At 39.6% G+C, this 17933-nt stretch overlaps 2 protein-coding genes across 10 annotated transcripts in view; both read right to left on the bottom strand.

Moving 5' to 3' along the window:
- The window catches only part of FHIT (fragile histidine triad diadenosine triphosphatase), a 1524027-nt gene that overhangs the window by 1312395 nt on the left and 193699 nt on the right, over nt 1–17933 (bottom strand).
- The window catches only part of LOC132343538 (uncharacterized), a 96323-nt gene that overhangs the window by 52569 nt on the left and 25821 nt on the right, over nt 1–17933 (bottom strand). The window lies entirely within an intron of this gene.

Raw genomic sequence — 17933 nt, 5'->3', positions numbered from 1 at the left:
CTTAAACTCAGGATTAAACCCAGGCTTCCCTACTTACTAGATACACTTGGGCAAGTTATATGGCCTGTCTAAACCTCTTTTTCTTTATTGGCTAAAGGAGGACCATAACTCCTGGCTCAGATCTCTGCAGTGAGAATCAAAGGAGATGATATATGTAAAGTGCTTAGAACAGTGCCTGCTACACAGAAGTGGCCAATAAATATGAATACTATGTTGAGAACGTTGTCTTTAGGTGTTGGGGAGAAAGCTGCAGGGATTGGGTAGAGCATTGTAAGCAGAGGAAAGAGAACAAGCGAAAACCACGGAAGACGTGTTGATTTCCAGTTAATAGCCCTGAAGTACAAGAACATCTGGGCACTAGTGGTAAAGAACCCACCTGTCAATGCAGGAGACATAGAGATGTGGGTTCGATGTCTAGGTTAGGAAGATTCCCGGGAGGAAGGCATGGCAACCACTCCATCATTCTTGCCTGGAGAATCCTCATGAACAGAGGAGCCTGGAAGGCTACAGTCCACTGGGTTGCAAAGAGTTAGACACAACTGAAGTGACTGAGCACATACGAAAACATTCATGCAGGCCCAGAAGATAGGCTGGAAAACTAGACTAGCATTCAGCCAGAAGAGTTCAGATACATAGCCATTCCCCATCCTCTTCCAAGAAAAACAAAACAAAGTTGCGTTTTTAAGATGATTTTATCCTTTTTCTCCTGAAATTGTGCCTCTAATATATTTGTGAAGAGCCTGTGGGAGAATGATAAATCAGGTGATATTACATATACTCATCAGTACCTTAATTGTTGTTAAATACTAAAACACCTAAAATTTATCTGCACCACGATTTACCACTCTGAAGGAAACCCACCTGGAAAAGAATACATGATAATTAAGAAGAACGACCACAGATTTCCGGCAATGTAAGTAGTATGAACAAGATTTAAACTCCTCCCTAAGGGAATAACTAGGTAATGTTTATTCTGTAGATGAACAATGTGATTGTAGCAATGGAAAAGATTGATGATACATTTTTTTTTCCTGTGGGAGTTTGATTTAGCCAACTATCCAGATAATAGAAGGATGTAGGGCTGAGTAGTCCAGCACCACTCGAAAGTTCTTTGCAAAGGGTAAATAGCACACATCCTCAGTGACCTGGAAAAATAGATTGCAAGTCAAGTGGGTGCATTAGGCAGCAGCAAACTGGCACACAAGTAACCAGAACTGAAGCAAAAAAATTTTTTTTTCTAAATTAACCACAACTGAATTCAATCAAATTAGAGAGAAAAGGGACAAGAAGAATCATCTTCTTATCCCAGAAAGGGAATAAATCACTCTCTTTTTCTAGGCTTTTGAGCCTGTAGGCTGTTATTTGGGTCTAACAGGTAATTTTTAGTATTTTCTCCAGTCCAAGAAATGAGCCAAATAGCCTGTAAGCACACAAATGGAAAGCGAGGCAGTATTAGTCTTCCAGATTCTTGCTACTTTAAGTATAAGAAGCTATCAGCTGGGACCTTGTTAGAAACACAAAATCTTGGGCCCCACCCTAGATCTCATGAATTAGAATCTGCACGTTTAACAACATCCTTAGGAATCCAGGTGATTCCTTTGCACTCTGAAGTTTAAGAAACATTAATCTAGAGAGCCGGACATTCATTCATTCAATAAATAAACTTTCGAGATCTGTACTGTCTAATATGATAGGAAGCCACTAGCCACATGTGGCTATTTGAATTTCAATGAATAAAAAATTAAATAGAATTAAAATTTAATTCAATTTTAGGGATTCACTGGCACTAACCACAATTTAAATGTTCAATTAGCACGGGTGGCTTGCATCTACCAGATATGTTTCCATCATCACAGAGACTTCTTTGGAATAAATTGATTTAGACAATTGGGACAAACCACTGAAGAAAGAGGAAGATCTCTTTGCTCATGAAGCTTAGATTCTAGCAGCAGGGAAGCAGATAATGAACAATCAGCAACATAAAGTGACTAAAGGTATGTTGGATGATTAAATGCTAAAGACAAAAATTAAAAATAGAACAGCCTTAGGAGTTCCCTGGTGGCCTAGGGTTTGGGATTCTGGGCTTTCACTGCCGTGGTCTGGGATCAATACCTGGTTGGCCAACTGAGATCCCACAAGTATGTGATGCAGAAAAAATATGTGTGTGTGTGTGTGTGTGTGTGTGTGTGTGTGTGTGTGAGTGTGTGTGGCGTGTTAGTTGCTCAGTTGTGTCCAATTCTTTGAGACCCCATGGATTGTAGCCCACCAGGCTCCTCTGTCCATGGGATTTCCCAGGCAAGGATACTGGAGTGGGTTGCCATTTCGGACTCCAGGGGAATCTTCCCAACCCAGGGATAGAACTCATGTCTCTTGCACTGGCAGGCAGGTTATCTGTACCGCTGAGCCACCAGGGAAGCCCAATGCAGGTCTGCTGCTGCTGCTGCTGCTAAGTCACTTCAGTCATGTCCGACTCTGTGCGACCCCATAGACAGCAGCCCACTAGGCTTCCCCGTCCCTGGGATTCTCCAGGCAAGAACACTGGAGTGGGTTGCCATTTCCTTCTCCAATGCATGAAAGTGAAAAGTGAAAGTGAATTCACTCAAGTCGTGTCCGACCCTCAGCGACCCCATGGACTGCAGCCTACCAGGCTCCTCCATCCATGGGATTTTCCAGGCAGGAGTACTGGAGTGGGGTGCCATTGCCTTCTCCAATGGTAGGTGTTTGGGGAACAGCAAAAGAGCCCATGTGGGTTGGAGGAGAGTGAGAAGGAAGGGTGAATAAAAGGGTGGGAGAGTAGAGGATAAGGATCCCTGGTAGGGAGAAGTGCCTCTTTGTCCGCTGTAAAGGACTTGATGTTTACTTGGAGTGAAATGAGGAGCTCTTGAAGGTTTTGAGTTGGGGAGTGACATGTTTCAACACCATCTCTAAGTTATTTCTAGTTCAGCGGAAAAGCACTATAAGCAAAAGTTACTTATTTGTTTTAATTCAAGGTCATACTCAGGGGTAGAAAGATGCTGTCTGCACTGGCAAAATGACTTTGTTTACAAGTTTTGGGAACCACCAGAAGCTTGTTAATGATACACAAACAGAAGTCATTAAAATTTATCACTGTGAAATTCAGACACTTTTTCAGAGGCTCAATTAATATGCAGTCACAAGGTCTTGCAGGTTACCACCCAGAATCTGGAGCCACACTTGTTATAAAGAGTTTCAGTAAATCCTGAGGAATCCAAATAAGACTCACCCAAATGCCTAAAAGGTGGAACTCTGCCTGTGTCTCATCCTCAAAATTTGTTGACTACTTTATTACTAATTTACATGGGTTTCTTAAAGATACAGGAATCCATTCAGTGATTACAAACTATTTTTTTCACCCTGACCCCACCTCAGTTAAATGCCAAAGCTTTGGAAATCAAGATATGAGGTTTGCTTTAAGTTTTTCTTTTTCCCCAGAGTTCCCAGAAACAATGACACACTCTACCTACAATGGAGAGTGTTGTTGTCTTGCAAGTAAATCCAACCACAGTTCTAAGAACTAGAGGTCAGTGTAACCTGTCTGCAGAATGCCATCATTAGCATCAAGGCCTAGGTTCACTGCATGAAAGTTATACTGAAGAGTCAGGCCTAATATGACTAAGAGTCATCCCTTGCGATTTATTTCCTGGGGATCACCAAAACCGTAATCCAGCCTGAATTCTGGCAGAAAAATAGAGTAAGGTCACCTTCCGTAAATGAAATCAAATGAACAATAAATCAAGGCATGCCAGATCATTGGGATTTAACTCTTCAGATGCTCATGACAAGTGAGTGGATCAAGGAGCATCATTTTTATGCTTCTGAGCATAACATTTTTGAGCTACAGAACATAAGAGGAGATTTTAGCAACCACATTATTACCAGTTTGAGTTATGGGAGTCCAGAAGTGGAGCTGTTTTATTTCATTCATTAAATAAGTCTATGCTGAGGACCCCCTATGGGCAAGGACTGCTCCAACTGTTGAAAATACAGCAGCTGACATGCTACAAAACCTTGTCTGTATGAAGGTTACAGTTTCAATTCTAACCTCCTTATGGCTCCAAGAGGGAAACCTGTCAATGACACCTGAAGAAGGAACCTGAAGAGGTCTTCTGAGATGAGAAGGATTCCTAGATCATTTTAGAGAAAAAAGAAACAGGAGACATGCCAGTAGAAGGTGGCTCTTCACAGGCAGATGTGCATGGCAACTTTCATATACTCCACCCTGAGGCCAGGGCACCTGAGAGCCTCTTTTGCTTCCTTCATCCAACCACAGGAGTCACCCCGAAGATTTGAAGCACCTCTCCTCCCCTTTTTAGTACAGCAGAACCAGAAAGAACAGAGAAAAACCATTTCCAGAGACTGGACACATTTAGACACTGAAAAAAATAAAGGGGCAAATGGCCCCTCAACACAATTTTTAAAACAATGCATTTTTTTGCATTCTATCCATGACAACTCTGATTTTAAAATTTAAAATACAGTTTTCCTCACTTAACCATTTCTACTCCTCACCAAAAAAAAAAAAAAAATTATAGTAAAACACATTAGACTTTGTAAGCTACCCAAAATCTACTCTATATAAATTTTACTTTTGTTAACATAGTCTGAATCAGTTTCTGTGGTTTGCAATCAAATACTTTAGTTGAAATAGTACTTTGGTGTGTCAATCAGGAAAGCTGAAGAACTTTGGGTCTGCAGCTAGTTATCTGTTAATCTCAGGAGAAATTATTTAAATTAGCTGGACTTCAGTTTTCTCACATGCAAACTGAAAAGATTAGACTAAATTATTCTTAAGAGCTTAAAATACCATGAATGCTATAGCATAACCAACATGTTTATATCTTATTTCTCAATATTAATCAAAACAGAGATCCCTGTCAGGCAGTGGTGGTTTGATACTTTCCCAGGAAAAATTAAAATTTGCGAGATAGATTCTATATTTGCTGCAGCTATTCCTTCACCTCACTCCTTGGCTCTTTGATAATGTTTAGCATATATGTTCCAACAGACCAAATCCCTCCAAGATCTTCCGTGTGACTCTTTTAATCTCACCACTATGAAAAGGCACATCAAAAGAAATGGTCAGAGACAAGGCTCAAAATGTTTGCATCTAAGCTTCATGACTAAATATTTGCTTTGTGGTAGAGGGACTCCTCAAGGGCATTTCAAAAGTTCCTCCTACAATTCGAAGGTCTGGACAGTAATTTGCCTGAAGAAAACTTAGCCTTCTGCCTTAACTAGACTGGTTTGTACAACAGTCTTTCCTATCTAAGAAAACAAGAATCATGGTTTCCATTTGTTGTCTTATAGAGATCTGTTTTAAATTATTAAGAATAATAACAAAAAGGCCAAAAAAATTTTAAGTATTTCATCCAAAGGCTATAAAAGCATTATTCTGAGGAAGTCTGAGAAGTTAGGTCAATCTAGGTTCTAATATACTCGGATTATTGATTTAAACCTGTAGCCACAATAAGTCACATTGGTCTTCGAGGCAGCACCAGCCAAAAGTGAGAACACAGATCAATTATCTGAGAATTCTGGGCTTTCTCACTGGCTTACCATTATAAAATCATTGTCTTGGCTCCATCTCATTTTATATATAACACTTTAGCCACCAAGAATAGTGCTAATGAGACTGGAGTAGTCATAGCTTGGCTCTGGTGTTGGAGCATGGGGTTCTAATCCACTCAGGGAACGCTGCTTGGCCTCACAGTGCCTTGGTTTCCTCATCTGTAAAGCAGGGGAAATAATAGTGTTTTGCAAAATCTAACACATGTGCCACTTGGGGTATCACAGACAATATTAGGCAGTACATGAATGGCTTTATTTCTATTTTAATGATTAGGTGTTTGACTCTAAGCATTTTAAAAAACATAACTAGCACATCAAGCTAAATAACATAATTGCTTAGGACAAAACTAAGTTAAGGAAAAGAAAAATTTGACTCTAAATAGTTCTAGTTTATGAGGGAATTACTTCACTGAAAAGCTCTAATTAATAAATACAAATAACAGAATTAGAAAGTCATGATTTCTGTAATCATGTAAAGAAATAATTGCTTCAGATAACATCCATCAATAGAAATGAACACTATGTGAAAAATTAATGGAGAACTTTACTATGGAATAGTAAGGCTGTCACCTGCCAAACCTATTTAGGAATCTTAGCATCACAAAATGGAGAAGGCAATCGCGCCCCACTCTAGTACCCTTGCCTGCTAAAGGTAGGGTAGAGGAGCCTAGTAGGCTACAGTCCATGGGGTCGCTAAGAGTCGGACACTACTGAGCGACTTCACTTTCACTCTTCACTTTCATGCATTGGAGAAGGAAATGGCAACCCACTCCAGTGTTCTTGCCTGGAGACTCCCAGGGACGGGGGTGCCTGGTGGGCTGCCATCTATGGGGTCGCACAGAGTCGGACACAACTGAAGTGATTTAGCAGCAGAAGCACAAAAACTGGTTCCAAACTGTGGATGCCTCCTAATGAAGTCGTAGGAAGAGCAATTATCATCAATGAAGTGTTCTTACTAAGAACACTTACATTAAATCAAGTCTAGAGATAACTTCAGTGTAAGAAATAAGAGTGAAAGAGGAACAAGGTAGAAAACACCACAAGAAACCAAAATGTGACACCTTCTGAAGGACAAGGGACCCTGTTTCTGTAACAAGACTCTGGCAGGAATGGAGGCAGAATTTCTCTAGACTAGGAGAGACGTAAGGGACATATGTCATCAATATACAGACTTTAGATTTCATTTAAAAAAAGATAGAAAAGCAGAAAACAACATTTTCAAGTCAGTTGAGGGCATTTATGAAGCAGGATTACATAACGCAAATATTGTTTATTTTGCTATATGTGATAATGGCACTGCTGCTGCTGCTAAGTCACTTCAGTCGTGTCTGACTCTGTGTGACCCCAGAGATGGCGGCCCACCAGGCTCCCTCATCCCTGGGACTCTCCAAGCAAGAACACTGGAGTGGGTTGCCATTTCCTTCTCCAATGCATGACAGTGAAAAGTGAAAGGGAAGTTGCTCAGTCGTGTCCGACTCTAGCGACTCCATAAACTGCAGCCCACCAGGCTCCTCCGTCCATGGGATTCTCCAGGCAAAAGTACTGGAATGGGGTGCCATTGCCTTCTCCGAATGGCACTGCAGTTAAGTACAAAAATGTCCATATTTTTTTAGATGCACTCTGAAGTATATCAAAGTCAAGTCAAGTGATATTCGGTATTTACTTTAAAATACCTCAGAAAAAAAAAAGAGAACAAAGAAAGAAGTGAGGGAGGAAAAGTGATAGGAGAATAGATGAAGAAAATGGAGCAGAAATCTTGATAATTATTGACTTTAGGTACAGGACAGACTGCATAATTAGCAAACCTCAATGTAACATAAAAATGCAGGGCCACTTGCTCATAAATTATTAAGAATTTCAAAACAGTGACAGTAGAGTTTTAAAGCATACATGGAGCCCTAGTAAACCATGGGCACTGGAGGACTCTGCAGGTTGGTCCATGGGCTGTGTGTATGGAAATTCATTGTACTATTTTCTCTATCTCTGTGTACTTACAAATTGTTCATAATAACTGTGAGTTTAGTTAAATAAAAAAAAAATTAAATAATAGTAAAGATACAAGAAAGTGACAAAAAATCATAAAGGCTGTAGACATAGAACTGCAATTCTAAAACACTGAGGTCATCATGACATGCGGTCAGAGTGGAATCTAACATAAATCAAATGCTCAGCTTTGCTTCTGCTAGCACTACTATTTTACAAAGTCTATACTTGTAGCTGGTAAGAAACATGACAATTTCCAACATTTTAGAAAAAGATTACTTTATACACTTGAAGTCCTTACTGGGAGACCTACCTAAACATGGAAGCCAATCAAGTCTCAAACTTGTCTTACAGTTGTTCTTATTATATTTTGTTTCCTTGTACCACAGCCTCTCTAAAATATGTTGTCAGAGAGTTTTGACTGCAGGCTACAGCAGCCCTTAGAAGAGAATATTGTTACCAAATTGAAGGTTCTTTGGAAACCCAGGCTCTTCTTCATAAGACAAGTAGTATTACTTACGGTAAAGAGGATGGAGCATGAGAGTGAAAGAAATTCTTGTGAAAAATACTTTAGGTTTTTTAAGATAAGAAAATCATTTGCAAACTTCAAAGGAGTATACTGGAACCTCATTTCCCCCTCGAGATGTCCAAATTAAGCCCTTTTTGATGACATTATTTCATCAAAGTTTATAGTATAAAGAATCAGTGCAAGAAGGTCTCTTAAGTGTGGTATTATGGAAAAGGTAGTTTCCCTCTTTAGATTTAAATCGCCTCAAAGGAAATAAAATGTAAAAATTAGATTACTGTGTATGACCTAAAATGTTTGGCAAACTACAATAAAAACATTCATCCCCTCACAAACCTCAGAAGCATAAATGATTTTACTGGAGTCTACAGTAATCCATTACCTAAACAAGTTTCATGGACACAGAGATTTTCTTAGTCTTTTTCATTATTTAAGTGTTGGACTGGAAGTACTCTGAAGGATCAACAAGATCAGTGAAAACAGTGTTTTGCATATCTGGTTCGATGCAGATAGCATTGTGGACCTAGCGGGAGGCAGAAACACAAACTGGCAGAAGCCTAGCTTCCTGAATCATCCCAACAGAAAATCTCCTTCACAAGAAGCACCAACACCATACTATGATGTGAATGAAAAACTTCTGTTCTGTTTAAGCCACATTTCATTTTCAAGTTTATGTGCTCAAGCAGCTGGTGTCACCCTAATTAATCAATACAGTAAGTCATTAAAAGCATGTTTCTACCTGGGATATCTTGTTGTGCTAGAAGGATGGAAGTTAAAAGCTAATGGGGTTAAAGAGAAATATTTAAGGATGAAACCATAAGAAATATGGGAGGAGAGAGATCAGCTGGAACATAAAAGAAATAAAACTGGCCATGATTAATTACTTTTGAAACATGATATGGGTACACAGGGATGAATTCCACTATTTTGTCTAGTTTTATACACATTCAATATTTCATACAATAAAAATGTAAACATTTAAAAATAAAACAATTTTAAAGACACTTAAAATCAACAGAAAGGATACTTGAAGGAGTCCTTACTGACCTAAGATGGGTAAATTTGAGCATCAAAAGATTAACACCTGAGATGAATTGAAACATACAAAATATTTGTTTAGAGTTCATAAGATACTTTAAGAATTGTAATTGGTTACTAATCAGAGGTTATTAGGTATTCATTTACTAATCTGAAAATTGAAATATTCTCCTAACTATATGAACTATATTTCAGGGTAGTCACATGATTGATGAGAAAAAGTTCTTCACAGAAAAACTTCACGTAATAACTTCAGGAAGAATGAAATAAAACTGCCATTTTTGCAACCCCTAATGAAATAAGGCCTAAATCCAGATACAGTCAACAATCATCAGTAGACATTAAAGCCATTTTAGTAACAGAAGACCAGGCTGACAACCTGAACCTACTGATTAATCTTGGCTTCAGTAAGAGAAGGATAATCCATCATTAAGTGCTTCATGCTGTGATGCAACAGGACATACAGAGCACCACCAGGAAGTATTCTTGCCTAAAAAAATTTACAAAATCTAATCACAGCTCTAGACTAAATGCCAAGGTCTTGAAGGATAAGTTAAACACTACCTCAAGGACACATCCAGCCACGTCCATACTATGGAGCAAACAATCCAATTCTTCCCGCAAATCAAGGACATGGAGAAGAGAGGGTAAGAGAACTGTAATGGAGTAAAGGAGGCAAACAAAATAGCAACTCAATAACAACTCTCCTCGAAGAAAGTTAACTACAAAAGGATATATTTAGGAATGACTGTTAATTTCATTAGGTGTGATGATGGCATGGGATTTAAGTAGAGGAAGAATGTCCTTACCAATTAGAGATACACGCTGAAGAATTTTCAGGTGAAATGATGTGATATCTAGGATATGCTTTAAAATACTCAAGCAATCATACAAGTTAATCAAACACACACACACAAAATACCTTGATCAAAAAATGGGCAGAAGGCCTAAGTAGACATTTTTTCAAAGAAGACATACAGATGGTCAATAGGCACACGAAAAGATGCTCAACATCATTAATTATTAAAGAAAGGCAGGTCAAAACTACAGTGAGGTATCACCTCACACCAATCAGAATTGCCATCATTAAAAAGTCTACAAATAATAAATGCGGAAATGGTCTGGAGAAAAGGGAACTCCCCTATATTGTTGGTGGGAATGTAAATAGGTGCAGCCACTATGGAAAACAATATGGAGGTTCCTTAGAAAACTAAAATATAGATTGACCATATGATAGCAATCCCACTCCTGGGCACACAGAAAGAGAGAAAACTCTATTTCAAAAAGGTACGTGCATCATAGCAGCACTATTTACAATAGCCAAGATGCAGAAGTAACCTAAATATCCAAATGATGAATGGATAAAGATGCAGTGTATATATACACAACAGAATATTGCGTGTGTTAAGTCGCTTCATATCTGACTCTTTGTGAGCCCAAGGTCTGTAGCCCACCAGGTTCCTCTTTCCATGGAATTCTCCAGGCAATAATACTGGAGTGGGTTGCCATTTCCTACTTCGACTATGCAACATTACTCAGCCATAAAAAGGAGTGGGATAATGCCATTTGCAGCAGCAAAGTTGGACCTAGAGATGATCATACTAGCTGAAGTAAGACAAACAGAGAAACAATAATATCATATAATATCACTTATATGTAGAATCTAAAATAAGATACAAATGGACTTATTTACAAAACAGAAACAGATTCACAGACATAACAAATAAACTTATGATTACTAAAGGGGAACACAGGGGTGGGGAGTGATCAATTAGGAATTAAAGCTGGTGGTGCATACATGGCTGTTTATGCTATTAGTTCTACTTTTGTGTATATCTGAAATTTTCCATAATGAACCTTTTTGAAGGCACGGAGTTTTAATCAGGCTGTGGCTGACTGGCTCTTCCACTTCCATCTGTAAGAAACGGGACATCTTCACAGCCTGCACATCACTGCCATCTGAGTCATCAAGTGAACAGGCATTTCTTCTAAGAGTGCATCAATATTGTTTCTGAGATTTTCTTCCAAGCCACTGATGCCCATTCTGTGGGCTTTGATGCTGGCCCTTTCAATGTTTACACATGTGCAGGCCAAAACAACTGTGCCAACTGCTACCTACCTAAAGTGAATATAAGTGACCATCAACTATGAGGTGCATCCCAACTTCAGAGTTTAAAAATGTGAAAAACACATTCATTTCTTCTATGTCTATGAAGAAAGAGTCATAGTGAGGTTATGATAAAAACGGAGAAGATAATGAGTTTGTCTAAATCCCTATGAGGCATTCCCTACTTTAGCTCCACAAGTATCTTTACTCTATATCCTGTCATCATCACTCCTGGTTCATTTTCAGCTTATACATACCATCATTTTTGCCACTGAGCTGACAAATGACAAGCCCTCAAAAGGTTCTGGATAGATATTTGTTGCATGAATAACAAATATGCACATTTTAAGCCAGAAAAGAAATACACAGATACAAAATTTGGGGGGAGGTTAGCACCCTTCTGTACAAAGTTTTGGAAGTTAATTTGTGTTAATTTGACACAACCTGTCAGGGAGTTGTGTGTGACCATTTCACCTCAGTAGAGTCAAAACTTATGAAGCAAAGAGAAAGTTACCTATAAAGATGACTGAAAACACATATCTGCTCCAGGAAGTTACTCTCTATATACAAGTATACAAGTACCGGTAATTTCCACACACCATCAAAGACATAAGATTGAGAAAACCAGCCAGGGTATAATCTCTGAGAAGAGTCTAGTAGAGGAGATAAAAATGAAGAAAAAAATATCAGAGGTAAAAGCCAGGAGTAACATACAAGTGGTCTCAATAAAGACTTGGTGTTCCAATGAGGAACAGAAGGTATGCAGAAGTTAAATATAACATTTTCCTTTAAGTCCATGTCCTGAGAGAAGTTTATCCATGTATAACCTAAAAGAGGATTTTATTATATTTCATTTCCTAATATTGCTCAGATAGGACACAAGGCATATATAAATTTTACTTAACAAACATAATAAATATAGATTGAGTTTTATTATGTACCTAACATCTCACTTCGGAGAAGGCAATGGCACCCCACTCCAGTACTCTTGCCTGGAAAATCCCATGGATGGAGGAGCCTGGTAGGCTGTAGTCCATGGGGTCGCTAAGAGTTGGACACGACTGAGTGACTTCCCTTTCACTTTTCACTTTCATGCATTGGAGAAGGAAATGGCAACCCACTCCAGTGTTCTTGCCTGGAGAATCCCAGGGACAGGGGAACCTGATGGGCTTCCATCTATGGGGTCGCACGGAGTCGGACACGACTGAAGCGACTTAGCAGCAGCAGCAGCATCTCACTGAAGTTCTTTCCAAATTTGGCTGCATGGTGCCTACAACATCATAATTAATCCTAGCAAAAACCCTGCAAGGTAAGTAGAGTACCTTCTTTTTTTCCATATTTTCAGGATAAAGAGCATGAGGCTTAGAGATACTTCGTAACCGACCCAGGCAAACAATCAATAAATAGCATATCTCGGACTCATACCCAAGGGTGAGGAAAGATCAATGCTTGGGCTTGTGTTTTTAACCTAAACATGTTAGTGTTTTCCAAATAAACTGTAATGAAGGATAGAGGTGGTGGAAGGGTGTCCCAATTCACCATAGGTAAATATTTTTACAAAACACAATAAAAATTAATTACTAAAAAACTGAATAAAGACATCCAAATTAGAATCCTGCATTTGCTGCTATTAGATTCAACAAATTTATGTGTTGTTGCACAACAAGTTTCTAAATCCTTACTCACGTTCTGTGATTATTTTGTCACACACTGTCACCAATGCCAGGACCACCCTGTGAGTTCTGCACTACACTACAAATATACCTCGTTTTATTGTGTTTTGCAGATTCTGTGGTTTTTTGGTAGTTAGTTTTCTTTTTTTTTTTAAACAAATGGAAGGTCTGTGGCAGCCCTGCATAGAACTTGTCTATCAGCACCATTTTTCCAACAGCATTTGCTCACTTCATGTCTCTGTACACATAACTTCTGTATGCAATGAGAAACGAAAAAAACTATGTAACTGACTTAATTGTGATATTTGCTTTACGTGGTGGTCTAGAACTAAGCAATACGTCTAAGATATGCCTTGTATATTATTCTGTGCATGCTTAGAATGCACACTGTTTATAATAACGAACCAAAGCTCTTTCATTTATTGATGCAAGTTAATCTATTATTTTTTAAATTAAGATGATCATTGGCTTTTTCTTCCATCATAAAAATATTTGTCCACGTACTTGATACCAGTTACAGAGTAAGCAAAAAGAAATAACTTTTTTGTGCTGCTTTATGATACAACTGCTACAGTATTTTGATAAATGTTAAGAGGAAAATAGGAAAACATGAGATGCATTCCCTTGCCAAGGGAACACTGAATAAGAGTGAAGGCAGACTGAGAAACAAGGATCAAGACGTCAGGCCCCCTTACCCATCCTCCACAGGGAAAAATTCTTCCAAATCCATCCTGAGAAGTGAGTGGCTCTTGAGAAACTAAAAACACAAGTACTTAAGAGATCTCAAATACAAAGTGACATACGGAGCCCATCAACCTGCCATGCCCCTTGAAGAGTTCTCAGTTTTAACAGCAATCATGTCTACCATACCTTCGCACCCAGAAAGATGTCTGGAAGAGGGAAGGAAGAAGTCAGAGTCTCTCGGATTTTTGTGTGTGTGTGCTCCAAAGCTCCAAGATAATTTTTTTCTAAATGTCGCCATTGTTCTTGTGGCCCTGGTATTAGCTGAGGGGTCAAATGCATGGCTTCTGAGGCTACTTTAAAAATTAGTGAGGGAGGGCACAGAAGGGGGCAATATGGAGGAGAAAAATTACTCAACCAGAGTCAGCAACCTGGAGCAAATCCAATCTGAAGGAAACAATTAGAACGTGGCACAGGTCCCAAATCAATAAGCGGAGGTGGCTGTGGGCAGAGAGCATAATGGCTGGGTAATGAAAACTCAAATGCAGGTAACTCAGCTCTGGGAACAGAATGCCTCTTCAGTGTCTCTCTGGTTAAGAAGAGGGTCATCTATCTGGAGGCTGGAAAAGACACATCAGAACAGACTTTCACAGCCCAGCAGATCCCTGATGTCACAGCCCATGTGAACAAACAGTACTGGTGTGATTTTCCCAACTCCTGTAAGAAATAAAGACCTCACAGTTCACCTTGTCAAGCCTGGAGTGCAGTCCCAAAAGGAAAAGCACTTCTTACAGAATATGCAATACATTCAAAGAGCTTTGGAACTGTATTTCCCATTAGCTCTAATGGAGCCTGTACTAATAAATCCCCCAGCACAGGGCTGAACAGGTGTAATTCAGTAATGTAGCTGTAATTGAGTGATGTCAACACGATACGATTTGTAATGTTTTTCCAACAAATTATCTCATTTTTTTTCTGAAAAGAGGTATCTGTGATTTCATGTGATAAGTTGCTTTAAAAAGCTTACATATGGTGCTAATGATAAAAATCTTTAATTGATGGAAATGTTAATAGTAGCACTGGCTAAGACTAATCTTTGCTGACTCTTTATACACTATTAACCTTTTAAGCATAACAAGCTTTAATTTTCAACCAGCAAATATTATGAATTTGTGACTCATGGTCCATCCATAAATCTGTATTTCATCACCCTGATTATTCTACGAGAGAGGTTCTTTACAAATGCTGCAATTTTTCCATCCCTTTCTCTGCACCGTTCTTAAGCCAGATCTACAAAGTGCTGCTTCTAAGCTTATGATAGATAAGGTTAGTCTTCTTGTCTGGAGACTTCCATGTACCTATTAATGACCTTTGTCTCTCAAGTCCCAGTCAAGTCTTCACCAAGTCTCCTTCTTGATGAACCTCTGCAGACCTATAGTCAGAATTACTTTCTCTTCTGCCTCATACTCCTAGCACCATGTTACAATTCAGATCCCCTTGTACATAGTGGCTCAGTTGGTAGAGAACCTGCCTACAATGCAGGAGACCACCTGCAATGTCGGAGACCCAAATTCAATCCCTGGATCAGGAAGATCCCTGGATCAGGAGAAGCAAATGGCAACCCACTCCAATATTCTTGCCTGGAGAATCCCATGGACAGAGGAGTGTGGAGGGCTACAGAACATGTGGATGCAAGAACTGGACACGACTTAGTGACTAAACCACCACCACCTGCACATTCTATTCCCCTACTGCATACCCTGGTGAAGGTCCATCCATCCTTGGTGTTCAGTTCAACATCTTGCCTGAAGGAGAACCTTTCTTGCCTCAGATTAGGGCATATTTTACGCACATTGTCATTGTCATAGCACACATTCCTTTCCTTTCTTGCACTAACCAGTATGAGTTTTCATTAGCATCATTTCATCTCTCTCTTCTAATAGAATTAGGTTATACCCCAGGTTCGGAGAAGGCAATGGCACCCCACTCCAGTACTCTTGCCTGGAAAATCCCATGGATGGAGGAGCCTGGTAGGCTGCAGTCCATGGGGTCGCTCAGAGTCAGACACAACTGAGCGACTTCACTTTCACTTTTCACCTTCATGCATTGGAGAAGGAAATGGCAATCTACTCCAGTGTTCTTGCCTGGAGAACCCCAGGAACAGGGGAGCCTGGTGGGCTGCTGTCTATGGGGTCGCACAGAGTCAGACACGACTGAAGCGACTTAGCAGCAGCAGCAGCAGCAGGTGAGGCATGGGGAATGCAAAGGTAAGTAAACCTGACTTTATTCTCAATGGGGCTTGCATGTTAATAGTGGAGACAGATATAACCAGATAAGCAACAGAGTCAGGTAGGGTTGAGCACTCTGAACTAAAATTGGATAGAGTAAGGGGCCAAGCTGATATGAGTGCTACCCTAGACCAGGTAGTCAGGGGAGGCTTTCCCATGGCAATCACACTGAACAATGGGCTAGAAGTGAAGTAAAGTGATGGAGTGAGTCATGCAACACTCCATGGGAAGAGTCTTCCCAGCAAAGAAAACAGCAATCTTGTCCACAGATGAAAAAAAGTGCTGAGAACTTCTTTTTTCAAACTTGGGTTTTTAGGCATGTTCTGGGGGTCTGGAGGGTCCTGATGAGATTCTTTACCTTTTATTTTCAATTAGGTAACACTCATTTAAAGTGTTCTAGATATATTCTGGATCAGCTACATGGCACCTAAAATACAAACACCAGTACAAAATGTTGGTGCCTGGATTTGCTTTTACAATTACAGTGATATCAGGTAGTGCTACGTTAATTGTCACAAGTCAAAGACAAAATAGGCAGAATTACTACTTAATGTGTTTGTGCCCCAAGACCTCAGAGTAGGGGTAAAGTACAAATGAATTGTTCCAGTGGATGCAGCTCAAAGAGTTGGGGTAAATTGAGTTATCACACAGCCCAGACTAATACTGGTATGACAAGCTGTTCAGAACCTTTGACAGAACAGACATCCCATACTGGTATTTCCAGAGATGATTCTGTTTAAACAAACAACATCATCCATCATGTTAAATTAATGTTGCTAATTTGAATTTGCTTTTGTCATTCTGATTTCATTTAATCTGTAAATGTGTTTTGGTTTCATATTTGTTTAAGAGCTACACACACAGAGGCTTATAGCTAGTTTTATATTTTTATATGCTTACTAACAAAATAATAAAAAATTAAGCCAAAATTGAGGATTCGTAAAAATTTTCCCCTTTAAATGACATCCACATGTTACTCAAGTTCGGCCACAGTGAAAGCTAGGGATGGAACAGTCTTTGTTTCCCAGAACCACCACCTGCTGGTTTGCAATGAACTGCACAGTAAGAACAGAAAAGAAAAAAGGTGGATCTCCATACTGCTGTTGTCCATAGTGGCTATATCAAAAACTAAAAACAGAACTACCATATGGCCCAGCAATCCCACTACTGGACATATGCCCTGAGAAAACTATAATTCAAAAAGACACTGGCACCCCGATGTTCACTGCAGCTCTATTTACTATAGCCAGGACATGGAAGCAACCTAAACATCAACAAATGAATGGATAAAGGAGATAAGATATATGTATATATATGTATATATACAATGGAATATGACTCAGTCAGGAATGAAACTGGGACATTTGTAGAGACATATCTGTCATACAGAGAGAAGGAAGTCAGAAAGAGAAAAATAAATATTGTATATTAATGCATATATATGAAATCTGGAAAAATGATACAGATGAACCTATTTGCAGGACAAGAACAGAGACATAAACGTAGAGAAAGGTCATGTGGACACAGGAGGGGAAGGAGAGGACGGGACGAACTGTGAGTTGAGGATTGACATATATACACTACCATATGTAAAACAGCTAGCTGGTGGGAACCTGCAGAATAACATAGGGAGCTCAGTTCAGTGCTTGGTGGTGACCTAGACGGGTGGGATGGGGGGGAGGGGGAAGGGAAGACCAAGAGGGAGGGAATATATGCATGAAAAAGTGAAAGTGTTAGTCGATCAGTTGTGTTCGACTCTGCGACCGCATGGACTATAGCCCACCAGGCTCCTCTGTTCATGGAATTCTCCAGGCAATAATACTAGAGTGGGTAGCCATTCCCTTCTCCAGGGGATCTTCTCAACCCAGGGATCAAACCCGGGTCTCCTGCATTTCAGATAGATTTTTCACTCTCTGAGCCACCAAGGAAGCTCAGATATATGTATTCAGTTCAGTTGAGTCGCTCAGTCGTGTCTGACTCTTTGTGACCCCATGAACCACAGCACGCCAGGCCTCTCTGTCCATCACCAACTCCCGGAGTTTACCCAA

Source organism: Bos taurus, chromosome 22, assembly GCF_002263795.3.
Source record: "Bos taurus isolate L1 Dominette 01449 registration number 42190680 breed Hereford chromosome 22, ARS-UCD2.0, whole genome shotgun sequence".
Taxonomy (NCBI): Eukaryota; Metazoa; Chordata; class Mammalia; order Artiodactyla; family Bovidae; genus Bos; species Bos taurus.
This window is presented reverse-complemented; position numbering and strand designations above follow the sequence as displayed.